This window comes from Podarcis cretensis (assembly GCF_951804945.1).
Source record: "Podarcis cretensis genome assembly, chromosome: 4".
Lineage (NCBI taxonomy): Eukaryota > Metazoa > Chordata > Lepidosauria > Squamata > Lacertidae > Podarcis > Podarcis cretensis.
Genome location: NC_137173.1, coordinates 30,043,675 through 30,070,563, shown reverse-complemented (window position 1 = coordinate 30,070,563; position 26,889 = coordinate 30,043,675). Strand labels below are relative to the sequence as shown.

General features: G+C 43.7%; 2 protein-coding genes across 6 annotated transcripts in view; one reads left to right on the top strand and one right to left on the bottom strand.

The window, feature by feature from the left end:
- B4GALT4 (beta-1,4-galactosyltransferase 4) overlaps window positions 1–6,512 on the bottom strand; it is a 29,107-nt gene extending 22,595 nt beyond the window's left edge. The window contains exons 1-3 of one of the 3 annotated variants that reach the window (XM_079974025.1): window positions 6,212–6,512; window positions 1,149–1,329; window positions 903–1,051 (exon numbers count right to left, since the gene is read on the bottom strand). The gene's annotated coding sequence lies outside the window, so the exon portion shown is untranslated. The remainder of the gene's footprint in view (window positions 1–902; window positions 1,052–1,148; window positions 1,330–6,211) is intronic. The other 2 variants (XM_079974024.1, XM_079974023.1) reach the window with 2 other exon arrangements.
- A 16,262-nt stretch (window positions 6,513–22,774) lies between these two features.
- Window positions 22,775–26,889, top strand: part of SMAD9 (SMAD family member 9) — a 39,392-nt gene continuing 35,277 nt past the window's right edge. The window contains exon 1 of one of the 3 annotated variants that reach the window (XM_079973903.1): window positions 22,775–22,901. The gene's annotated coding sequence lies outside the window, so the exon portion shown is untranslated. Of the gene's footprint in view, window positions 22,902–22,928; window positions 23,040–26,889 lie in introns of those variants that run through there. The other 2 variants (XM_079973905.1, XM_079973904.1) reach the window with 2 other exon arrangements.

The following is a 26,889-nucleotide window of genomic DNA, read 5'->3' as shown; positions in this document are numbered from 1 at the left end:
ATTTGTACAGAAGGCTAAATTCCAGCAAAAGAAAAATTCAGAGCTTTCTACGTGCACACACACGTCCACCCAGGCACTCAAGGAGAGAGCAGGGCAGGGCCAGTGAGGGTGCAGCCTGGGGAAAGTCCCAAGGGCCAGACAAAGAAGCACCCAAGCCTTGGGTTCCCCGCTTCTCTATTAGGATATCCCATACAGAAAGACATGTGGTGCAAGCACGAAATAAGACACAGTGGAACCTCGTGTTACGGACGGGATCCGTTCCAGAGGCCCATCCATAACACGGAACTGACACAAGCATGAAGTGCCACATCTGCGCACGGCGCGATTTAGCGCTTCTGTGCATGCGGCAAAACCCGGAAGTAACCCGTTCCGGTACTTCCGGGTTGCCGTGGGACACAACACAAAAACACGTAACCTGAAGTGGATGCAACATGAGGTATGACTGTACTGACTGGGCCATGCTTTTTTTATTGCAATTATCTGTATGTGGTTTTTTTAATTATTCCATACCCACCCCACCCCACTTTCAGATGTTCTTATTTTAATCTATAAGCTGCCTTAAGTCCCTGTAAGGGGAAAAGATGATGTAATAATTATAACAGAGCATTTACTTTGCATGCAGAAGGTCTTAGGTTTAATCCCCAGCATCTCCAGGTAGGACTGGAGAGAAGCTGCCAGTCAGTTCACTAGGGAGCTAGATGGACTAAGAGTCTGACTTAGTATAAAGCAGCTTCCTATGCTCCCAAAAGAAATTTTAGAAGAACATCAGAAAAGGCTGGAAAGCATTCATTTGCATTCCTTACACTTGCAGGCAGAAACACTTCTACCTAAAAAAAACCCCTGAAGGCAAGGTCAGCTGAAAATACCGACAAGAGATAACCTGAAACTGAAAGAACTAAGACCTGAGTTCAATGAATGCTTTTAAATTCACCCCTTTCCCGACTTTCATCATTTCTAATATGGCTTCAGCTGTCCTTCTTGCTCGCTACGCTGAAAATCCTTCCACTGGAGTAAACGTGATCAAGCTCCCATTTAGCCTGGTCCATTCAGCCTGCAACAGAGACTCGAGTCAAAGATGCAACTCATCCACTCGCTCCCGTTTCCTTCCTGCTGTTTGAGCCAAGAGAATGCGAGCCCCTTAGACTTACTTGATCCTGCCACCGCTGCTCCTCTTCCTGCTGCGGTGAAGCTGTTTTGTCCTTATCGCAGCTACGAGGGCTCCAGTGCCAAGTGGCAGGGCACTTTTCAGACCTGAAACCCCACACCATAAAGGAACCTCTGTTGCCTCTCAGGGATTCAGGAGGAGTCTGCTCAAAACTGCAGGAGCCACTGAAAGAAAAGTCAACAGTTTCAGCCTTCCCCTGTTAGAAAGCCACTCCCTCACCCCTTCCAAGACATTTAATTCCTCCCACCACTTCTCTTTTCTTTCTAGCAAGATGTGAAAAGAAGCCACATCAGGGAAATTCTGGAGAGCTGGAGCAGGGAAACACTCACAGATGCCTGTGCAAAAGTGGCCTGACAAAATCGGTTGCCAAAACATACAAGCCCAGATTTATTTCTGCCCTGCAAGTTTCTCTGCCTTTGTAGGAAGTCATAGATCACAGAATTGTAGAGCTGGAAGGGGTCATGAGGGTCATCTAGCCCAACCCCCTGCAATGCAGGAATCTTTTGCCCAATGTTTATGACCCTGAGGTCATTTTGCCCAATGTGAGGCTTGAACCCACAACCCTGAAGGTAGGAGTCTCATGCTCTACCAAGTGAGCTGTCCCAGCTTCAAGATATACCACCAATTTCTTTGTGAGTTAAATGTACCATATATGCCACCCACACAGAATAGCTCCTGGGTTAATGATAAATAAAACCAGTTTGGAGAAGAGCTGGTTTTTCTATAACAGTAGTCAGACATGTGCTTTGAATGCAGACGGCCCAAAGTACAATCCCCGGTGTCTTCAAGAAGGGGTAAGAAGGTTCCCTGCCTTAAACCATGGAGAGCAGCTGCTAGTCAGGGAGTGGACAATACAGAACTCAATGAACCAGTGGTCTGACTCAGAATAAGGTCAGCTTCCTACGTTTCTGGTCTATAAACAACATGAAAAGGGAAACAACATATAAAGACCAGAGTGGGAATCAACTAAATTTTACTTAGTAGACACAATGAAATTAACCAACATGACTAAGGTCCATTAATTTCAATAGGTCTACTCTGAGCTCAATTGATGCCACCCCAGCATAGGAATAGCAGCTTCCCACCCTCCTTACCCTGCACTTTGCTTCTTCACTTACATGTTACAAACCCTGCTAAGGAGTTTTAGAAGCCAAAGTGCTCCCAAATTCAACAGTTATGTAAGAAGCAAGTTGCCCAGGAAGTCCAAAATGTTTGTAACAAACAGTTTGTATTATCTGGTTTGGAAATGAAACCTGAGGATTCAAGTGAATACATAGCAGAATTTCAACCAGGCTTTAACCAGGTTAACACTTGAGTTTATATGTGATCTGAGCACCACAATGCAGCTGCATTACTAGCATCTGTCTTGTTTAATTTGGTTCATTCACCCCCCAAAAATCACTTTATAGCCATTTAACAATTAAAAGTCATTCTTGTTTCAATCTAAACTTATGCTATATCCTAGGAAACGTTTCCTGCCCCTTCGTGCTTCGGAAATCTAGAATTTCAGATGTCCTCTGACAAGCAGTAATAAACTCTAGTTTTATTATCTGTTTGCCAGTCTATAAAGGAAAAGAAACACTTTTTCTGCTGCCTTCTCCTGTACACTAGGCATAATTACTGAAATTCTCTATGCCAGATAAGACAACAGACTCTGGATGATAGGTGTCAAGGGGACAATGTAACCTTCCTTTGTCCTCCTACAGCTTCCAGCTTGTAGGTGCTTAGACAGTGACCTTAATTTAGGAAAAGTAATCTGTTCTTGCTCCACTGAAATCAATGAGGCTGGTTAGTTGTAATCCAAGCATATTCTATTCATTTATGTGCGGCTTCGGGCATCATTAAATTTTTCTGGCTTGGCTCCAACACTTAGAGCAATTACTAATATTAACTTCAAATGTGATAAAGCAACTTTCTGAGTATATAAATATCTTGCTGCTGGGAGTCTGAAAGCGAAGGATCCAATTCATTCTGGGAATCTTGCACTATCTTTTGGAACTGCTGCCCTGGTGAGAAAAAGCAGGGTACCTTGCAGATGCCAGAGAGCAAGGCAGTTTCTAATAGCAAAACCAAAGAAAAAGTCAGCCACACATATCAAGACAAATTATTTCCTCAGGTGATGATTGCATCCAGAAAATTAATTAGAAGTTGGTTCAATTAAAAGAGGAGCAGCAACTCCTGTGCACAAACACTCATTAAGTTTCAGCAATAAAAGGGAGCAATAAAAATACCCATGCTGGGATGGGAGAGGCAGCAAATTAAATAGCAAGCTCTGAACTTCCGTCTCCTGTCTGTTGAGGCACTGTCAGCACTCATTTGATGTACAACAGCTGTGATCCTAATCCTGGTGCATTCCCTGGTGCTGCCACATAATGATGCGCATGGTGGGGCTATAAGGCAAGGTTAGTAGCAGCAACCCTAAAGAGCCCTCTCTTCCTTTCATTTTCACTGCTTGCAACTTTGCCTTGTAGCCACTGCCCACTTTTGGCCCTGCTGCCAACTTCAAAGACTGGGGTTACTAAAGAAAATGACCAGGACTTTGCTCCAGATAATTTTCAGGTAGAGGAGCACAATTCAAACTGCACAATCCTTCTGCCAAAGCAAAGCACACTTCAGTTGTGTCAAACTGGCTTAGCATCTTTGACAGCAAACAGCAGCGGGGGGGGGGGGGGCTGAGAAGGGTTTTTTTGTGGGAAACCAGTGTGACAGGCTCTATTGTGAGCTCAATTCATATTGCCCCAAAACCCAAGGCTTCTTTTTATTCTTCAAAATAAAGAAACAGCAACATTAGGTGCACTTTTTAAAAAGCATGATTAAAACGAAGTATGATTTGGCCCCTAAAAGGAACTTGCAGGAGGAAGTGAGAGATAGGAATAACTCTCCCTGTCTCCCCAGGGTGCTTTTCACTGACCGGAAGGGAAAACTGAGGCTTTGCTCTGTTGTATTCAATGTTGATCAGGAAGGAATGGAAGCATTGTGAGAATTAATGCATATGCCTCTGTATTCTTGTCTAAGTAATCCTCACATGTTGTGTAGTCATAGGGGGACAACATGCTTACCAGTGTTGTTTGTCTATAACACTTGTCCTAACAAATTAACACTGGTAAAATGACTTCAGGCCACAAAAAAAGTTTATACCTCTTGGCTAAAGGCTTTTTTTATTGAAACAGCATACAGTACATGAAATTCTACTCTTCTGAAAAATGCATTTCCACAAATGTTCCATTTCTTCCTATCTATCGGAAATTCTGTTACAAATCTTGCATCATAGTTTTTGGGTAATAAATGAAATGTTCAGTTGTATTCTTCTAGACCACTGGTCTTTAAACAAGAGTGTTATTCGAAACAGGACTGCAAACTTACCTAAGGAGAATTACATCGGCAATGTAATGGTGATCTTTTGAAGTGAAAATGAAAGCAGCTAATAGAGGAAAGAGGAAAGGGGGAAAGGAGGGAGAAAAGGCCACAGCTGCCAAGTGTAAATAAATCAATGATTGGGGATTATGGCCGTTGTCCCTATTCTAGAATGTAATCTGTAAAGTATCAAATGTTGGAATTATATTTACTAATAAAAGTAACTATGCTTTACAGAAGTTAAGCTCAAGTGTATTTCTGCAAATGTCAACAAAAAATGAGATTAATCATCCAATGTAAACTGTTTTAACACATAGTTCTTAATAGCACGTAACTGTGCAGCTGAGCGACTTTTGGAGTAAAAGGATCATTCAGCCAGCTGGGTGCAGTGCTGAGAAAACTTAGGTCAAGGGGCCGGATGCAGCCCTCCAGTCTTTTCCATATGGCCCTTGGAAGTCTCCCAAGGTCATAACACTCACTGACCCTGCTCTTCCTTGAGTGTTTTTGCCTAGCTAGAATGGGTCCTTAAAGTGTAATGCTTCTTGCTTGTCCAAACAGAGGATGCTGAGTTGTGCATGTAAGAAACCTCTTGAGTTTTGCATGCCTAGCTTGTAGCCAACTGTACAAAGGCAATTACCCTTCCCCACCTACTTTGGTCCCTGCCCTACCCACCAGGGGCACTCAATCCTCAGGTTGCCCACAAGGAAACACATCCTTGAGCTGAAAAGGGTACCTATTCCAGGACCAGAGGATCAGGTTCAAATCCCCATTTGTATATAAAGCTCACTGAGTAGCCCGGGGGAAATCATCCACTCTCACTCTAGCGTAACCTACCTCAAATGGTTGTCATCCGGCTCACACACCTCTATGGCCTCCTTAAAGACCTAACAGAGACAAACAGCTGTATGGCACTCCGGGCAGCCTCCTCCCAGACAAGCCTCCCTTTTCAAGTCAGCCATCAACCGAGGCCTTGTGTACAGATTCACAGCATTCCAGGCACATTCCTTGAATTTCCCCCTGACAGCCACCCAAGTCCATGCACTATCCCAGCCAGAGCTTTATGAGAACTGAGAGGAAATAGAAAAAACCATGTGCTCTATACAGTTCTGTTTTAAAATACACAGAGAGAAAATGCATTAAAGACATATTCGTTTCCACTGGGCGTTTTCTATACCACCCAGGATCTCCTGTGAGGACGCTCCCAAACGCCAAGAGCCCATTCCTCTCCTGTCCCCATGGAGCGGTGCTAGAGTGGTACCTCAGGTTAAGTACTTAATTCGTCCCGGAGGTCCATACTTAACCTGAAACTATTCTTAACCTGAGGTACCACTTTTTAGCTAATGGGGCCTCCTGCTGCCGCCGGAGCACGATTTCTGTTCTCATCCTGAAGCAAAGCTCTTAACCTGAAGCACTATTTCTGGGTTAGTGGAATCTGTAACCTGAAGCGTCCGTGACCTGAGGTACCACTGTACTTGTGTTGTGAGACGCGCATTTTACGCACCTCCGGCTTGAAAAGCGCCAGGCTGCGCTACTTATGCCCCAAGGTGCCTGGTCTTACTCGCCACCCACCCCCCAAACCCCGGACATTTCGACGGAGCGGTGCGCCCATAAACCCGCTGCCCCGCCATGCCGCCGCCGGTCTCCTCACAGGCAAGTCCCGCCGCGCCTAGGGGGCTCCGACTGTCCATTTACCTTCGGAGGAGGCCCGCCGACCACAGCGGGGGTTTTACGCCCGAGAAAGCGCCCACGGGCTCAGGCAGCCCCAGAGCATCCCTTCCCCGCTCCCTGGACAGGCCACTGCTCCTACGCGGGAAGCTGGTACGCCGGAAGCGGGCCGAGGCGCCACGGGGCTCCTTCACGCGCCGCCCGCCCGGGCGCCTCTGGCCCGGCCGTTACACGGGGCTTCGGGTATCAACCCAAATCCCCCGCCAACCACAGAGACCCGGACGGAACGGCCGCCTCCGATGACCATAGAGAGATTCCTCCCGGCAGATAGAGCGTCACGGAGCTTTGCCCACCCCACACCCCACCCCCGCTACAGTTGCCTAGAAACGAGGCCCGGCGTCTTTCTCGCGCGCGCGCAAATAGCGGTGCGTCCTGGTTAGCGTGCTTGGCGTCTCCTTTCAAGGGCTCCTCTTCTGTCTTTGTGTTGAAATTGCACCCCATAAGCTTAGAACTTATAGACCATCCAAACATTCCCAACCACATACAACCGTGACCTTGTCAGTTCTCCTCCAACAGATGTCCTCGATTGAAATAGGACTTCTTCAGCCTATGACATAACACCAAATGAAGCCATATTGAAATAATAGTGGTGACATGTTTTCCCTGTATTCAGTAACTTGCAGTGGCAGCTGCTTTTATGATAGATAATTAAATTTTGTTTTACCATTTAAAGTACTCATTTAAAAATTGTTAAAATATCAGTGACTTCCCTCCTCTTTCCATGGTTCATTTTATGTATCATAAATCCCTGCACATTTTACAGAAACTATACCATTCATTATTCCATTATTGGAGCAGGAACCGGCAAGCCACTCCAGTATCCCTGCCAAGAAAACTCCATGGACAAAGACAACAGGCATATAGTGCCTGGCGTGCTCTGGTCCATGGGGTCAGGAAGAGTTGGACATGACTAATCGACTAAACAACAACAACAACATTCCATTATTACATCCATCAAAACTTATTTACACTGTTGAATTTATCTTAATGCTGCCAGCGTTTTCAGCTGTACACAGTTATTTCCCATATATTCAATAAACGTTTTCCAATCTTCTCTGAATGTATGTTCTTGTTCTCTTATTCTATATGTTAAGTCTGCAAGCGTATTCTGTCAACTTGAATTGCTATTCTTTAGTTGGGACCTCACCTGTTTTCCATTTTAGGGCTAACAAAACACAGGCCGCAATGGTTTTATTATTGTTGGTATGTGATTGGGTTGGAATGGTTATTTATAATTAACTGACGTTTCAATCCTTTATAGCTTGTTTTACGACAACCTTAAAATATTATGTTCATACTGTATACTCAAACTGAGTTATTTGGATTACCATACTATGCTTTGAAGTTCTTCAGTATTTGATGGCTATAGTCATTATGTATCGACTTGCATCTATGTTGTGTCGAGAGCTGCTTTGATCATATTTGCATGGAAAAGCGGCATATACATTTAAATTAAATAAATAAATATTACAACCAGTTGTCCAATGCACTGATGGGTTCCCTAGGTAATTTGGTATGATTTTCTTACCAAGGCTGTATCGGCTTTATGTAATTATTTATTTAAAACATTTCTAAAGACAGGTACCATAAAAACAGCTTTCCAAGATACACCAGTTGTCTCGCTTATTCTATTTATCCCACATATGACATTTGTTAATACAATACCTACAGTAGAAGTGTGAAAGCAAGTTTTAACTAACTGCACTGCCGACCTTTCAGTGCAAATTGATTTAAGCCTCATATGCACATATTTGCCCACAACAACAAGGAATGTGCATGGTAGAAGAGATTTTAGTTTAGAGATTTTCTTCTAACTTTTGGCACTTGGAAAACTTATTCCTATACCCTACTTTACAGCTATGGTGTAAGTCACACCATTTTTATTTAGTTATTTATTTATTTTTACCAAGCAACAGCCTTTTAAAACATACACAATGCACTCGTAGTGTTTTTGATGTAGTGGCATACATAAAATAAGGGTGGTGCTAAAGGATAAGGATCAGAGTCCTAGTGATGTAGCAGGGGACTCTAGAGGCAGGTGATGTAAAGATTCAGATCCAAGACTCATAACCACCAGCTTAGATCTAATCTTACCCAAAGCAACATGCATGATAAAGTAAAGGGACGCCTGACCATTAGGTCCAGTCGTGGAAGACTCTGGGGTTGTGGCGCTCATCTCACTTTATTGGCCAAGGGAGCCAGTGTACAGCTTCCAGGTCACGTGGCGAGCATGAATAAGCCGCTTCTGGCGAACCAGAGCAGTGCACGGAAACGCCATTTACCTTCCTGCCGGAGCGGTACCTATTTATCTACTTGCACTTTGACGTGCTTTCGAATTGCTAGGTTGGCAGGAGAACATGCATGATACGGACGTATATATTTAAAAACACAATCAAACACTAGGTGGTGCTAACTAACTGATTTATACGAATCTTACCTGAAAACTCTAAAACAGGGCAAGCAGAATATCCTCTGGATGATTAGTAGATTGACAAGAATTTCTGATTGCCAATTATTTATAGCAGCAACAAAATGACCCCCTCCCCCAAATATAGCTCTGAAAAGATGAACGTGTAGAGTAAAGCAGGTGTATTTGGGAGGTGTCAACTCTGCAAGATTCTACACAGCTACACCTCTGCCAATTGATTTATATGACTCATGTTTCTGCTACATTTCACAATGTCACATAAATCTAGAGATCCCACCAGGTATTTTACATAAAAAGTAAGGAACCTGTAGCCCTTCAGATGTTGTCTTAATTTAAAAACTAATCTGTGGATTTGCTTCTGTTTGCAGTACGAAACTAATTTGTGGTAAACCTGCCAGAGATATAATTGATCCTGAATACCAATGTATATAAAGCCCTGAGGACTACTCAGGCAGTTAAACTAAACGAGATAGTAATTGGCTCGGATATAACTAAACCGTTAGTCAAATGTTCTGCATGCATCTCTGACATATATCCATGTCAAACATACATTATGAGAAACTGCTAAAGATAAATGCACCATTAAACAGCATGTAAATAACTACTTCATAGATTAGAAAGTGCTATAACATTATTGTTAAGAATAATATTTCCCTGTGGATTGTAGTCCAAAACATTATTTTAAAATAAGTCATGAAATTGTGCATGGTGGGTGGGGGGGGGGAGTACAACCTCCAGCCCCTATTTTATTGCTACTTACACAATTACAGTTATTAAACTTTAGTACTATAACAGGAAGGATGGTCCACTCAGTCCTCAAGTGCCTTAAAAATTAATTTTAATTTCTTTTTTTTTAAATGTCACAGGTTATTAATTCATGATAAGTGCCAATTTGCCTATACAGTAGTACCTCAGGTTAAGTACTTAATTCGTTCCGGAGGTCCGTTCTTAACCTGAAACTGTTCTTAACCTGAAGCACCACTTTAGCTAATGGGGCTGCCGCACCGCCGGAGCACAATTTCTGTTCTCATCCTGAAGCAAAGTTCTTAACCCGAGGGTTAGCGGAGTCTGTAACCTGAAGCATATGTAACCTGAAGCATATGTAACCCGAGGTACCACTGTACATTTTTGTAACCTCATAACTCATAAAGGAGTGCTGCCAACCAGCCACCCCCTTGACCCTTGCCTTGCTCAACTTTGCTTATTAGAATTAACCAAAAGAGGTTGACTGGATGCGTCCGGGAAGTGGTTAGTGTTTCAATGGAGAGTCTGAGGTGTCAGAGGAGGGGTAGTACCTCTGGAAAAATATACATTGTGCTCTTTCTGGGGCAGTTTGTCCACCTTTGGTCCCCATTTTTTTCCCTTTTCATTTTTTTGGACTGCTGTGTGTTAACATAGCAGGTAGGGTTTTTCAACTTCTTCATTTCTTTTTTAAAAAACAAAACATGGTACTCAGAGCTATACCAATGGTCATAGATAGGGCTGCCATTCGTCTGGAATTTCCCAGACATAGCCGGGATTCATCCTTCAAACATCAGAAGTGTTGATTTTTTGGCTCAACAACTTTTGTGTCCGGATTTTCACTTTTGGAAATATGACCCTAGTCATATGACCCTAGTCAAAGATAGATTGTGTTGGGGCTAATGCTGGATTGTTGAGCAGGAGAACACGGCTTCAAATTCTTCTTCAACCATGGTGGTAGTAAATATGAGCCCTCTGGTCTGTTAACATCCTAAAATGGGCACTTCATAAAGTCTCATTAAGGATGGTAAGAAGTCTCCATAGCAGGGGCATCCATTCTTCTTGGTTTGAAATAAGATTTAATTTCACTTTTATTTTTGTCTCCAGAGTTATTCTCCACTTGAGCTCCAGTTTTCGTGGCTTATTTGTCAAGTCCAATTTCTCTCCTATCGGAAAATGTTGGGTATCATGAACTTTGGTGTTTAATAGTCCAGTGGTTTGTAATGACAATCGCATATTTCCTGTTTAAGAGTTCATTAAACTAAATGCCTTTTATAAACAAAAACAACAGGAATAATTAGTGTACCAACAAGGAGGACAGACAGGAATCTGTAACCTTTGGCTGTTATTCTTGGCAACATTAATGACTCTGTAATCTTAAACAGTTCACGGGCCTCTCCATGGCTCGGTTTACCCGTCTATGAAATAATTGAAATATTTCACATGCTTTAATTTTAAGGTGATGAGTTATGAGAGTGAAATCTTGCTGGCATCCCAGGAATGGATCTTTAAATGAAGATGTTGCATGTGCATAGGGATTTTTTTCTTTCATAAATAGTTTTTATAAAGACCATGTCATTGTGCTTGAGAATGAAAGAGATATTGCAATTATTTTTAGCAGTGCCTTTTCATCATGTCCCTGAATACTTGTACAAACCTAATTTTTTTGAAACTTGCATATTTCAGTGACACTCATAGAAAGGTTTCATAGAAAAGTAATATATACAAAGGAACCCTACAAGCTTAGGACCAATAAATACTGGAAATTTCAATGTACCCTGAGCAATTGCTCTTGACTCACTATACTGCCTTAAAACATATTTTATTAGAGATTTTGATTGTTGGAGAACCATAGGAAACAAATTTATAAGAGGCAGTTCAACCATGGCCCAAGCTCCCCTGGGGGTATTTTAGTTACGGGATGTCTTAGGGCAATAGTTTGGATTGGTTTGTCAGCTTCATGATGGAACATGCATTACTTACTAACTGTAAATTAGCATTTGCAAACCTTTTATAATAAACTCATAGTACTTAGCAGCACAACAAACAGAGGCTAAAATGATTAAGCAACCTTTGTCCAAACAAAAAACCTAAATACAAGTCCAATGACTGCAACCTGTCTCTGAATGTAGACATTTTGAAGTGAAGTAATGTAATCTGTACTCTTTTAATCAATTAGGTATATAATTATTTGACCTTGCATGCTTATTTGACCTTCAGAGTGTTAATGTAAACTTCATATCTGCACACCAAGCTCCTTAAATTGCACTCTGCTAGTGATTTCATGAAAACAGCACCGGCCTTTCTTCTGAGAATAAATATCATTGCATTTTTTATTTCCTGTTCCAGTACGCCACCTGATGTGGAGATTCTTTACATACTCAAGGCTGCCTTGAAAATGCTTACCACAGAGGTCACTATCAACCAGAAGGAAAGTGAAGTTCAGGGCACTCTTTATACTTCAGTAGATGTCCTGAGACTCAATCTACAAGCTTGTATTGGTAACTGGACCCCTTTGCCTACATGCTACCCCCCCCTTCCCAAAAAATACCACCAGAGCTCAAATATCTTTGCTGAGGAAGAAACAGCTTATGAGATGTGTACCAGACTCACAAGTTTCAGTGTAGCCTCCTGCCCATTCTTGCATGGAAAGTTCTCTCAGTCCTTATCAGGTGTTGTTGAATCAGGACTCCTGTGAATCAGGTACTAGAGCACACCAAAATAATTCACCAGGAGAGTAAACTGCAGGGAGATTCACAGGCCATAGCCTATAATCCTCTAGGTTGGAGGACAGGTGAAAATAGACAGCCAATCTCATGCCATGTCTTAGCTCCCACCCAATATGTGCAGACAGAGGCTCTTGCTTGCAGGTAAGAAAAATACATTTCTTTCAGCAAGTAATGATGCTGGCTCAGCAGCAGACACAAGGCTCAGGGGTCACAGTTCAGGAGCAAGGCAAGAAGTTCAGAACTGGACAGAAGCGGCGCAGGTGTCCCAACATGCTGCCCTGCCCTGCTTGCCAAGCTTTTAAAGACAAGGCCTTGGAGGAATGCTAAGGTTGCAAACACATGGTCTGTCAGGGTGGGTGGATGTGATCTCATCTCCAAAAGCAGTGCCTGGTTCTAGGCAACAAGACCGTGCCCCTCCTGTTCAGGCTCCCATTCAGTCACTGCCAGCTCCTGTTCTGCCTCCTCTATCAACTGATCAAAGCTTCCACTGAGGCTTCCTGCTCCACAGGAAGGTGAGAGGGTACAGCGGACATCCCTGTTATCTCTTCCAGAGCAACTGAAGTCAGGGTGGAAAGGGGAAATTTTTTCTCCTCCAGCTTTGATTTCCACCATCCTCATATCTTCCTCCCCCTTTTCTACTTTTCTCCTAACCTAAAGTGTTGTTGTTGGGTGTGGGTTTTTTTTATTGGTTGTTGTTGGTCCTTCTATACACTTTCTGATAATAAGAGCTGTTTGACAGTGGAACAGACTTCCACAAGAGGTGGTAGACTCTCCTTCCTTTGGGGTTCTAAGGCAGAAGATGGATGGCCATCTGTCATGTATGATTTAGTTGAGATTCCTGCATTACAGGAGGTTTGACTAGATGACCCTCAGGAACAATTCCAGCTCTACAATTCTGTGGTTCAATACACTTGGAGACTGAGGCTGTGCCACATATTAGCAGCTTGAGATGCAGCAAGGTCGTTTTCCCTGCACTGTATTTGAGCAAGTCGCATATGCACTTGTACACACCAGAGAGAAGGTGAGGAGGTACTTCACTCAATGCTCATTACCTAATTTGTTGCCCCACGTCTGCAAACTCTGCCCCCCAAACAATGAAGGTGTCACCTGTGGGTGTCCACACACATGCAAGGGATGTCTCGAATGTTTGCATCTCCATGGAACCACAGCTTAATTTTTTTAATTGGACGTAAACTGGTGAAGGGATAATGCATCAAACAACAGCATTTCTCAATAGCTGTTATCCATCCATTGTCCTGGAAAAGCCTAAGCTTTGAATGTGTTTATGGTCACACTTCTGAATAATATTTTGGACTGCATCAGTATATACTTAGCAGCTACTTTCACAGTATATTAATGCATATCAAACAGACAAAAAACTAGGAGTGAACGATTTAGGTTTTTGAAGTGCATGTAAGTCTCTCTGTATCTTTGAAACAGAAACAAATGGGCCCTATTTCTTTTCCAGAAATACGTTTGTGGCTTTCAATCAAGCAGACCACTATCATCCTAAAAGCCACTCTAGTGGCTGTGGAGCCATGGTGGTAAAGCAATATTCATTGCTTGATTGGTTGACCAGAGTCGTTTGGCACTTACCCAGCTGAAGTCTCAGCAATAAACATTGCAAATATCACAGCATGGAAACCCATGCAGTTTGTACAAATCATCAAGACCAGATGAAGCACTTTTATGATTACCTGTAAAGCAGAGGGCAAGAGAGCATTCCTTTCTCCAATTTTTGTCTCTTCCCAAGCATAGGTGCTACATGCTTGCTGTTGCAACAGAAGAGGGTGAAATGTTATCTCACTAGAACCAATTATTCCACTGCTGAAGATTGAGATCTAGTGTGCTGTTTGGGGACCTGATGTTCCTTCACCTCATGCCCAAGTGGGGATTTGAACCCTGGTCTCTCAGGTCCTAGTCCAACACTCTAACCACTATACCACACTTGGCTCTCTATGAAACTATGACCATTCCACCCATTTCCCACCCATGAATACACAACAGCATGGCCCCCACACCCTAGTCAAAAGCTTATTAATGTGTAAACCTATCAATGTTTTATCCTGTAACATTAAGCAAACTCAGCAACCAAAGCTGAACTTATAAATAAACAAGGTTTATATCACAGCCCCATCATCATACATGAACTTGGAAGCTGGTCACAACAATTCAAAACACAATACAGTGGTACCTCGGGTTACATACGCTTGAGGTTACATACGCTTGAGGTTACAGACTCCGCTAACCCAGGAATATTACCTCGGGTTAAGAACTTTGCTTCAGGATGAGAACAGAAATCGTGCTCCGGCGGCGTGGGGGCAGCAGGAGGCCCCATTAGCTAAAGTGGTCTTCAAGTTAAGAACAGTTTCAGGTTAAGAACGGACCTCCGGAACGAATTAAGTACTTAACCCGAGGTACCACTGTACACAACAAAATGGAACCATTTAAAATGTGTGTTTATGGTGCAAATGCCCTGCCCTGTGTTGTTTCTCGGCCACGTCAAAGCATATCTCATATTGTTGCTGACAGAAACAAATTGGGACCTACTGAGTCAATATTTTGCAAGCTGTTTTTATTTTTTACTTTTGAGCTAAGGACCATTCAACATATTACATACCCAGGCTTGCTCCCACCACTGGCGCTGAAGAAATGCCTGCCTTCTGTCATGCCTGCCTTCTGTCCATACCTAATATGCAGCTTAAACACACACAGAAACTGAAATGAATGCATTTTAGTTGTTTAATAGTTCTTTTGACACAGAGAAGTTTGTGCATCAGCATTAGGTTACTGACTGGTCCAATAAAATAGATCATTTAGCTGATTTTTGCATTGCTATCTCTGTAGGACTAGCACAGCCATCAGTACTTTGATCTACTACAAATTGTCAGAGGCATTGAGGTTGTTAGCACTGCTAACAACTTAATTGATGTGAACAATGCAAGGGAATTTTAGAGAGAGAAGTTCCACGGCAGATATAATGCTTGTTCCTCATAGTTTGCCTGTTTAAATTTCCCTAGCCATAGAATCTAGCTTGTTTGACGTAAATACTTCATAATTCTGGGATGAAAGACCCTATTGAAATGTAAAGTACTGCTAATCAGAAACTGTTCGCTTATCAGCATCACCGCCCCCATCCCAGTACAACAAACAAACCAGAAGTTTGTCCTCCGGCTCTCTGCCTGTATATAGGCTTGAAAGTACTACATCTGAAACATGGTTTCTGCGTACTATTATGGGGCACGGTGAGGCTCAGACAGCAATTTGCAACACGTAACAAAAGGAGGTTACTCAAACAGTTTCTCTAGTTTGATTTATTATTATATTTTTACTATTGGCAGGGGGGCAGGGAGACCATTCAACTTTTACTTCTACTAAGGAACACACAAAGGTAACTCGTAGCTGTGCCTCCAAATCCATTCCTAACATAAGCAGTAGAACCTAGGCGGGCTGCCATATAAATTCGATTTCTGCTCCAAATGCTGGCACACATTCACTTAATGTAGGCAGTGACATAGCATGGATAGGGCCACAGGGGCAGTTGCCCTAGGTGCAAAAATTTTAGGGGTGGGAAACTTCAAAAGGAAAAAGAAAAGTAGTAATAATAAATAAATAAGAGCACGCCCTCCACCTCACACAGAAAATCTCTGTTTTCATGGGCGGTTTTGGATGACGGACAGCTCCTAAGGCACACTCTGCATGGGCTTTAGAAAGATACCCATTCCCGACCAATCTCCCGTCCTACTCTCCACCATGCTGGACGCTCATGGGGTGCCACAGCTGCCACTCAGGTAGCTCACTGAGCTATTGCTCCTTCATTCCAGCCTATCGGCAGGCGGCGCCAAGGATACTTGTCTTGTCCGGGTTCTGGCAACCCACACTACATCACTGAAAATATGGCACAGAAGAGTGAGGCTGGTTCTCACAACACAATAAGCCATACTGGCAGAGGTCTTTCCATCCCTGACCCTTTTTGCTCTTGGCCATGTTGAGCAAAGTCAGGAGTTGTCCTAACATGTCATCCAGGCAGGAACCTTGGCTATAGTTCGTGTTGAGCGAGGAGATCTTAATCTCAAGCTCCAGTTTGGATGGCATGCTAAGCCAAACCTTGGCACAGAAATGAAAAGGATTGAGGAGAACAAAGCGGCTGAGGGCTCCTCTCTGGGGGCCTGCATGTTTGCTCAGTTCCAGGAAGCCATACTTTGACTTACCACGTCAAGTGAAAATGCTCTCCCTCTCTCTATGGGAGAGGGTTTTTTAAATAATAGTTTTTATTTGCTTTTCTATTATATCTCGTTGTCAACGCATACTATGTTACAATCATACATAAAATAATAAGAAAAAGATAGCACAGATATAAAGCAAGAACAAATGATAATAATAGTTCAATATTCCTACAAAATTATTTAAATCTTGTGGGAGAGGGTTACAAATGTGAACACCTTTTTCAAGGGACGTTAATCAAGGAAATGTTTGCTGAGTCATTTCCACTGGGCCTTGGCAAGCATGGAGACATCTCAAGCACAGTTAAGCATGTCAGCTAAATCACTAAGTGCCAAACCCTGGCATTCTCTCAGTTTACCATTTCTGCAAGCCAAAAAGAAGGACCGCTCTTTAAAAAATAAAATTAAAAAATCTCCATTTATTTGAGTCTCTTCTGGAAATGGCAGGAACAAGTCCCGCTTAACACTTAAATTAAAAAAACACACACCACAATTTCAAAAGTCTTGAAACCAGTTAGACATTTTCCCGGCTTCTGTTAATGCTTTGGCCAACAGATTCTCACAAAGTTGTCAAAAGTGAGGTTCATTAGGAATTGACTACTCTGCCGCTTTCCACACTCTAAGGTGCCCAGTGTTGCCTCTAAGGCTTTGCACTTGGTTAACTGTACTTCCAACTACTTCAGCTACTCATTTAAGGCATTTTTATCTCAACACCCCTCCAAAGATCTCAGAGCAGAATACATGTTGGTCTCCCTCCTATTTAATCATCAGCTGGCCTCCTCAGTGGTGACACTTGCAAGGATGCCTTTATCACAGAAGCTTGCCTATCGCCTTGTTTATGACCATTTCAGGCCACGTGAATGTGTAAGTGTGTGTTGTAAAGCAGAGGACTAAGCTGAAGTTTTCCAGACATTGCTGGACTACAACACTCTGAGCACTGGCCATGCTGGATGAGGTTGATGGGAGTTGGAGTCCAACAACATCTGGAGAAGCACATGTTTCTCATCCATATTTTAAACCACTTATCACGTGTTGCGATTTTGGTTTTATCCTTCTCTCTTCTGGAAACATGGACTGCATGTTGCTTTGTTCTTTTAATTGCAGTTTCTCATCATTTATGTTTGTGAGCACCCAGAGAACAATGTGATTTGGTGGCTTTATATAAATATAGTTATGAATGAATGAATGAATGAATGAATGAACGAAGAGGGAGGGAGGGAGGGAGGGAGGGAGATTGCCTTGTGCAGTAGTTTAACAGAAAGTTACTGGACAAAAGTTGGAAGCGACTGTGTGGAAATCCTATCTTTTGTGCACAGTTCCAAGTGTAGGTTGGAGGTTCATGAAACTTAAATCAAAGACAATAAATGTGTCCTCAAGGTGTCTCCAACTACAACACCATCATACCTGACCATTGGCCATGTTGACAGCAGCTGATGAAAGTTGTAGTCCAAAACAATTGAAGGCCACCAGGTTGGAGAAGACTGATGCAGTCCTACAGAATGGGAGGGACAGCCTCTGGCAACAACCTCCCAGCCACCCTGGGTCCTGTACCACCTGAGGGAAGGGGATGTGGCTGCCCACCCTTTTTCCCTGCTTAGGAACTCGCTGCCCCAAGGTAAAAGGGAATTTTTGAATAAAATTCTAAGGCTACCCTTATAATCTCTAGTAGGGGTGATTTAATTGGGAAGAGTTGGCATCAGCTGGCATTCTGCATCCTGGTCTCACCTAATCCCATTTTCAGAAAGGCTAGGAAGGCTAATTTGTTTAATGTTTATGGAAAATATAAACAGTTGAGTCCTGTTAATTTCTTGCCTATTGTTGAGAAAATCTGGCATTGGGTTTGTTCTCCCTCCACTGTTGTGGGTTTTTCTATATACAATTCACATAGCTGTCACTTCCCTGGTTTATCATTCCTTTGCTTCTTTTAATTTCTTTCATACAACATGTCATCTCATGCAGACACTTGCTAACCAAGGTGTTTATTTAATGTTTAAGTATTCTAAATATTTAAGAATAAAAATCATTTCCAGGCATTTTCCTGCCAGTATTTTCAGAGGCCAATCTAACAATACTTGTCTGTCTGATCCCAGACTTTTGTGTTTCAAGTTCCTTGTTTCAACAGCGACGGGGATCTATGGATCCCTCCCTCCACTCAAGAGAGCTTCATTGGAGTTGAAGGGTGAAAAGTCCATCAGCTCTATCTGCATTTCCAGTGCTATAAATCTGTCTCTGGAATAACCAAGTTTGTCTTCATTCTGCATTCTGATAAGATGTCATTACAGGAGTTATTTTAATCAAATTTTCAGTTATTACATTAGTGCATACTTACATGGGGCTTCTCTCAGCTAGCATATGGTGCTTTAAGTCTTGTGGCGAGGAAGAGGATGGAAAACATTTGATTTTTTAATATATATTTTTTTACTTTAAAAAATGGAACCTCCAGCCAGACAATAAAATGGTCTGGAAGCTTCAGCCAGTTCAAAACTGTAAAATCCATTGCCTGTCTAAGTTGGGTCAACATAAGCACATCAACACCAATTAAAGACTGAAGCCCCAATTCTTTTATGATTTTATTATAAAAATGTTTGAATTGTTATATTGGGGACGACGTTTCCTATTTTATAGAGGGCAGCTCCCTGTTTGAAGGACTCTCAGATGTTAGTCCTCTTTTGAAGAGCTGTCTGGTACACGTAGGGTTTTCAATTGAAGAACCATAGAAGGGAGAGTGGAGCCTAGACATTTTCAATTGCCAGCTAGGCTAAAACCGTGTACCTCTTGCCATGTACTCAGGCTCCACAATAGATACCAATTTTGTAGTTTCTTTAGCAATACTGCTGTTTGGTGCATTTCCCCTCAAACCATCTTTCATCTAGTTTGAAAATGTAAACTACAGTTAAGCTGAGATGTGTACATTTGAGAGAACAGCTGCATACTGTGAGTGAAACCCAGTGCTTTAATGTTACCTAGTTTCATTGGATTCAGTGTGGTGTAGTGGTTAAGAGCGGTAGTCTCGTAATCTGGGGAACCGGGTTCGTGTCTCCGCTCCTCCACATGCAGCTGCTGGGTGACCTTGTGCTAGTCACACTTCTTGAAGTCTCTCAGCCCCACTCACCTCACAGAGTGTTTGTTGTGGGGGAGGAAGGGAAAGGAAAGTGTTAGCCGCTTTGAGACTCCTTAAAGGGAGTGAAAGGCGGGATATCAAATCCAAACTCTTCTTCTTCTTCTTCAACCTAGCTCAGGCACTTTAAATACAAGATGTACAAATATAGTATTGTACAGCTTTCATTTCATTTATTTTCATGGTGTTCGAGGAGGAAGAGTGCCCGGTAAAGTCTGCCCATTGGTTTTATTTTCCCAAAGTAGGGTGGACTTCTGAGTCACAAGGCATTGGGTGTGTGATGGAAGATTTAGAAGTCAGGGGAGGAGTCAAAGTTGGTCTCTTATGACTCTTGGCAGAAATGAGCAAATGTACCAGTACTCTTGCATAATATTGCTTTTAATAAACTGACACCTCATTGCTGCGAAGGGTTTCCTGTGAGATGTGTTATGATGTGGATTAGCCTTCCAGGGCAAATGACATGGCTTGCAACATTTGAAAAGCAGAGATTATTCATTTAACCAGAGGTTGCCAATCTTTTGGCATTGGTGAACATATTTGCAAACGGGAAAAACTGTTGTGGTCACCACAAGCAAAGTGCAAACCAAGCACACACTGCAAAATATTATAATGGCTACAACAGAATGCTTATTTCATGCCTACTTTCAGAAGTGGAAAGGCGGAAGTGGGAGAACACACTGCAGACATCAGGGAAGGCATCTCCAGGTAAATGCATGACCATAGATGCCACATTGATGTTCCTGCATTGAACAATATACTCTAGGGTACAATCTGGTATTTGACAGGACCTAGACTTGGTGACCTAGTTAGACTTTATTGTATCTTCTTCCTCCACAATATGCCCAGAATCCATGTCATAGCTGTCAACGTTTCCCTTTTTTTAAGGGAAACTCCCTTATTCCGAATAGGATTCCTCGCAAAAAAAGGGAAAAGTTGACAGCTATGATCCATGTACTGATCTGAATAATACGTCTGAAAAAAAGAGAAGACTCTATCAAGCTGTCCACCTATCCACATCTACATTCCTCTAACAATAATGCTGAGAAAATGACCTGCATATATTGTTGACCAGAGAGCAAATAAAACTGTCTATAATCTGGCAAACATTGTGAATGTGCAACAGGCAGCAAAATGGCCACTTCTTTGGATTAAATTAAGAGTGGTTGTGTAGGCCACATTCCCACAAGTTAATTCATCAGGGACCACATACTAGCAATGGGTGGGTACAGAGCCATAAGTGAGCAGGGCGAAAACCAGAAGTGATTGTGGCTACTGTTACCCCTTTTAATTTATATGTCATGGGCCCTGAGGGCTGGGGTTGGCTGTGTAAGGAAAGAGGAGTTGCCAACACGGATGAACCCGGGAAGGGATCCAGTGGTCTGAGAAAGTCTCCCGTTCTGATCCTTAGTCTGGCAAGCAACCTAACACTTCTCCAGGAAGGCTGAACCAGTCGTGTCTGTTCATGCCTGCACTGGCATCTCTGTGACCTGAGTGATGGAGGAGGCATTACTGCCCTCTCAGAGGAAGATGGGACAGGCAAGGTAACAGGCTCCCCTGGAGGGGCAGGAGTAGACATGATTTCTGACAGTGGTGGAGGTGGTGGCATGATAGTACCAAATCATGCCCCTCTTGTTCAGTCAGGGTGCCTTGTACCCTAAGGCCACTCAAATTATTTGGGTGCTTGAGGCAGGCAATCCCAAAAGTGTCTCTTCTCATTCCTGGCGGTAAAATATTAAATATTAAAATATTTTTAAATACATATAAACACTTGCGTGTGTGCATAGGTAGGTAGGTAGGTAGATAGATAGATATAGATAGATGATAGATAGATAGATAGATAGATGATAGATAGATGATAGATAGATAGATAGATGGATAGATGATAGATAGATGGATAGATGATAGATAGATAGATAGATAGATGATAGATATAGATAGATAGATAGATAGATAGATAGATAGATATAGATAGATAGATGATATAGATAGATAGATAGATAGATAGATGATAGATAGATATAGATAGATAGATAGATGTCCAGATACTATAGTGTCCAGATCAAGGGAAGTAATAGTACCACTCTTTTCTGCCCATGGACTGCAAGAAGATCAAACCTATCCATTCTGAAGGAAATCAGCCCTGAGTGCTCACTGGAAGGACAGATCCTGAAGCTGAGACTCCAATACTCTGGCCACCTCATGAGACGAGAAGACTTCCTGGAAAAGACCCTGATGTTGGGAAAGATGGAGGGCACAAGGAGAAGGGGATGACAGAGGACGAAAATGTTGGACAGTATTCTTGAAGCTACGAACATGAGTTTGACCAAGCTGCGGGAGGCAGTGGAAGACAGGAGTACCTGGTGTGCTCTGGTCCATGAGGTCATGAAGAGTCGGACACGACTAAACAACAACCACATAATTCTGCCTTACACAGACCACACTTGGAATACTGCGTCCAGTTATAGGCACCACAATTTAAGAAGGATGTTGACAAGCTGGAACATGGGCATAAGAGGGCAACCAAGATGATCAAGGGTCTGGAAGCCAAGCCTTATGAGGAGGACCGGGGTATGCTTAGCCTAGAAAAGAGGAGACTGAGAGGAGCTATAATAGCCATCTTCAAATATCTCAAAGGCTGTCATATGAAAGATGGAGGGAGCTTGCCCTGGAGAGTAGGACCCAAATGATTGCTTGACAAGAAAGGAGATTCCGACTAAACACCAGGAAAAACCTTCTGACAGTAAGAGCTGTTCAACAGCGGGATGGTCTGCCTCGGGAGGTTGCGGACTCTTCTTCCTTGGAGGTTTCTAAGCACAGCTTGGATAGCTACCTGTGTAGATGAGATTCCTGCATTGCAGAGGGCTGGACTAGATACCTCATGGGGTCTCTTCTAACTCTATAATAAATATTTCATAACTTCCAGTCCTTTCAGTTGCCCAAACCCAGTTGCCTGAGATGGCAGCCCCACTCTCTGCCTAATGGTAGAGCCGGGAAGGACTTTAGGGTTAGTGACTGCATGGCACAGGCGGTGGCGGGAGGGGGCCGCCTGGGGAGAGGCAGGGGCCACCCAAACAAAAGCGAAAGCACTCGCTTTGCTCCTCAGGGTCAGCCAAGCAGCCAGGAGGACCTGCCTCCTCCCTCCTCGCGCTGCCACCCCTCCGCTCCCCCCCGTCCCTTCTCCCGCCTTCGCGGGCCAGCCAGACTCCGCCAGCAGCCAGCCAGAGAGAGAGAGAGAGAGAGAGAGAAGGGATTCCTGGCCGGGTTCCAGGTCGGCGCACTAATACAAGCTGCGAGGCTCCCGCCTGACTGACGCCGGCGGAGGCTGCCTGCTCGCTCGCTCGCTCGCTGCTGCTGCTGCTGCTGCTTTCGCGCTGGCCCCTGCCGCCGCCGGGTTACTGCCGCCACGTCCCTTTGCAGGGTGAGTACTCTTGAGGTGTTTTTTTCTTTTTTCTTTTAAGCGAGAGCAACTCGCTCCAGAGAAGTTAGGGCACCAGCAGCCGCCAGCAGGGAGACGGCGGGCTAGGGAGAAAAGGAGAGGCATTCGCCCCACGGGCAGGTAAGAAACTTAGGCTTTCCTTCCCCTGCCCTGCCAGAAACACAAAACTGGCTGGAGTTGGCATCTCCACCCGCAGACTTTCTCCCCACCCCCGCCCGGGGTTTTCTTTTTTTATTATTATTTCCTTCTCTTTCTTTTTTTTGGCTCTTCGTCTGAACTCTGCTCTCCCGACTTTTTGCTGTCTGCAGCCTCCCTCGGATGAGCTGCTGCTTGCAAGCTTTTAATGTTTCTTTTTTGCATTGCACTTTATTTCATTGGAGGCGGGAGCTGCATCCTGCCTAACCTCGGCTCAGCAGAAGGTGCTAAGCCCTGAACCAGCCCCTCGAGGGGACTTGCGATGATGCGTGTATGTGTGTATGCGCGCGCGCGAGAACACACACACAGTACCTCTCATTTGACCATGCTGGATGAGACCCGTCTATCTTGTACCTATAATGAATGCATAAAATACATGGAGAGATGCTTAGGCTGCCATCCGTGCCCGCTTTATTGGAAGTAATCCCCGCTGACCTCGGTGGCCCTTACTTCTGAGTAGACATGCCTAGGATTGGCACGCATGGTTAGCCTGCTCTCTCCCGTGGCGGGCTGCAACCCTGCGCGCACCTACTCGAGAGTAAGTCGCGGTGAGCGCAGCGGGAGCCGGTCTGCCGGGCGTCCCCCGGGGTAACCCCCGTTATCAACAGAAGGGCGCGCGAAGCCGTCGCGATCGCTTCGCTCTGGAACTGGAATCACCAACAAAACAGTGTAGTGTAAACTGACCGCGCGGTGACATCGCCCTCGTCTATTATTAACCTGCTGCCACTGCTCCTTGTTGGCATCGTTGTAGAAGCTCACACTCTTTGTGCCAGTAAAGGGAATGTGCTAAGGACGAATCTCTCTCTCTCTCCGCCGGAATAATTCCGTTTTATCTTCCCCTCCCGCTCGCTCCCTCCCTCCCCACTTCGCTACTTTTTTAGGTTTACAACGTGAGGTCCTTGCAGAAGGCAGCGAAAAGGCGGTTTGGGAGGAGAGACTAGAGAGAGGAGACAAAGTGACGCCGGCATTGTGATGGGGAGGAGGGTCGCCGGGCGAAACGTTTTCACGGCTGGTTAAACGCTGTCAAGCCTTCCTCAGTCTCTTGTATTTTGATTCCTTTCTCTCCTTAGCGAATCAAAAGTGAATCCGGTTCATTTTTTAACTTCTTACGTGTTTTTAATAATAAAAATAAAAATAATATTTTAATTTCTTATGTTATGGATACATTTTGTTTAAGAAAATGTATCCGCACAGTCTCATCATCAGAAATAAAGGAGCACTTAAAGACTACCCACATCGTCATCATCAAAACAAAAGTGGCTCTTTAAAAATGGAATAGATTTATTGTGCCATAAGCATAATACCTCCAACCTGCTTGGCCCCAGTTTGAGGTTAAGATTTGCAGTATGATCTTATGCATGTCTACTCAGAAGTAAGCTTCACTGGGACTTACTCTCTGGTAGGTGTGTCCAACAGTGCATAGTTAAAACTATGGAACTCACTTCCAAAGGGGACTGACAGCCACCAACCTAGATGGCTTTAAAAGAGAATTGGACAAAGAGAGCACTAGGGAAGATGTCTAGCCATGATGGCTGTGCTCTGCCTACACAGCTGGGAGGCAGTAATGCTGGAAACCACGGTAGAAGAGCTCAAATGCTGTTTGCGGACAGGCATCTGGTTGGCCACTGTGAGAACAGGATGCTGGACTAGATGGGCTTGATCCAGCAGGCTCTTCTTAATGTTCTTACATCACAGCCTGACAAGGTTACCCACCTAGAATTTGTCGCCATCTAAAGGGACGCGGGTGGCGCTGTGGGTTAAACCACAGAACCTAGGACTTGCCAATCAGAAGGTTGGCGGTTCGAATCCCCGCGACGGGGTGAGCTACCGTCGCTTGGTCCCTGCTCCTGCCAACGTAGCAGTTCAAAAGCACATCAAAGTGCAAGTAGATAAATAGGTACTGCTCCGACAGGAAGGTAAACGGCGTTTCCGTGCGCTGCTCTGGTTTGCCAGAAGCGGCTTACTCATGCTGGCCACATGACCTGGAAGCTGTACGCCGGCTCCCTCGGCCAATAAAGCGAGATGAGCGTCGCAACCCCAGAGTCGTCCGTGACTGGACCTAATGGTCAGAGGTCCCTTTAACCTTTAAAGGGAATTTTGGGCCAAAGTGTAAAACATAAGTTATTAAAATTAAATGGCCATGTCCAAGCCAAAGCCTTACAAAGAATAAGTCACTGGCAGCCATTGATGGATGAAACCCAAAATTGGTATTGTCCTGAAGTTGGAGAGAAGGTAAATTGCAGGTGCCGTGGTGCTTTAAAAAAAATATCCAACTTTATTCCTGTTACTGATACGCGTGGAAGTGACGAATTTGTAGCTACTAAGTGTTTTCAGGCTTGTTCCCAGCGCTAAACATTCCATTTCATAGTTAATAACTTCCCCCTTTCTACGAATAGAGAAGTAATACATGCATAGTCAAATGCTCATATTCTAAAGGGCAAAATCATATTCTAAGGTGGGGTAGCATGCCCTCAGGGAATGGATTTTCTCATAGTCTGGAAATGATATGCAGGTTTCTTGGAATGTAATCAGGTTTGTGACTGTCCAGGAAGGACACTGTAGATAAGAGAGAGAGATGTCACAGTGAAGCCTGTAAATACATGCTTTTAAAAGGCAGTCTTTGGGGATAAGCAGCTATTGTCTTCTGCAATGCAATCTAAAGGTACTGCAGTAAGATTATTTTAAGAGCAGTATATCCCAGAGCAATGGGTAGAACAATGGTCACCATTCAGATTATCTTTATAGTCCACCCACGCAGAGCTCTTCTTTCTGATTTGATAATTGCCTCAGCTGCTGCCAAAGCTGCTGCTGTTGGGCTGATTTGTGTTTGACCTTTAAAATGAACATGCCTTCAACTGAATGTCTTAGTATGTTGTGTCTTCTTACACTGCAATCCTGCACACGGCTTCCTGAGAATGAGCCCCACTGAAAACAATGGGACTAATTCTGAGAATGCGGATATAGCATTGTTCTGTTCCATAAGTTATACGAGAGAACATTGGGTTAATTGGCTGCGGAAAATACACTTAATTTCAAATACTAGAGATAAGGTTCAGATATACTTTTTGTCATTGTTGCTCTTGAACAGCTCACATTAATTTTAATGGAGCCCATGTGGAAAACAGTTCATTGTAGATTCCCAGTGGATTGTTCCCAATTTGATATCCTTCAGATGTCGTTGGACTACTCCCATCAGTCTCAACCAGCCTTTGAGTCCAGCAAAATCTGGAGGTCACCACACTGGTCACTCCTCTAATAGACTTCCTTGTATTTCTACATGGGGTTCAAAGCGGCCTGCAAATTATCCCAGCCTCTTGAATTACTGAACAATTAACAGGGAATCTAATCGTATTTTATTTTGGGACACAGACTACGTTGGTCTGTACTGACAGTTCTGCAGTGTGGGCCATAGATTGTTCATTGGTAACACTGGCAATCTTCTCCCTTTTTTAAGGCAAAATGGGGATGTGAGCTTTAAAGATGCAATATTTACAGACTTTTGCCTTGAGCTGGGACAACGTAATGCTGAGAAAAGCTGTGGAAACATACTGCGAACTTGCGGTTCATGACTAAGTTGTGTGGTGAGGACCACACTGTGGTTAGTTCTCTTATTATGTGATGTTTCAGCTTCAGGGAAGGCAGGAGAAGGCTGCACATACTCTGCTGATGACTCAACTGAATGGAGCTTTTCCAAGCTCTGTATCGCTGGCAGGATGATTTCTTATTACATGCATTTGCTCTGGTCCTGGTCTTTCTCGCACCTCCCCAAAAGTGG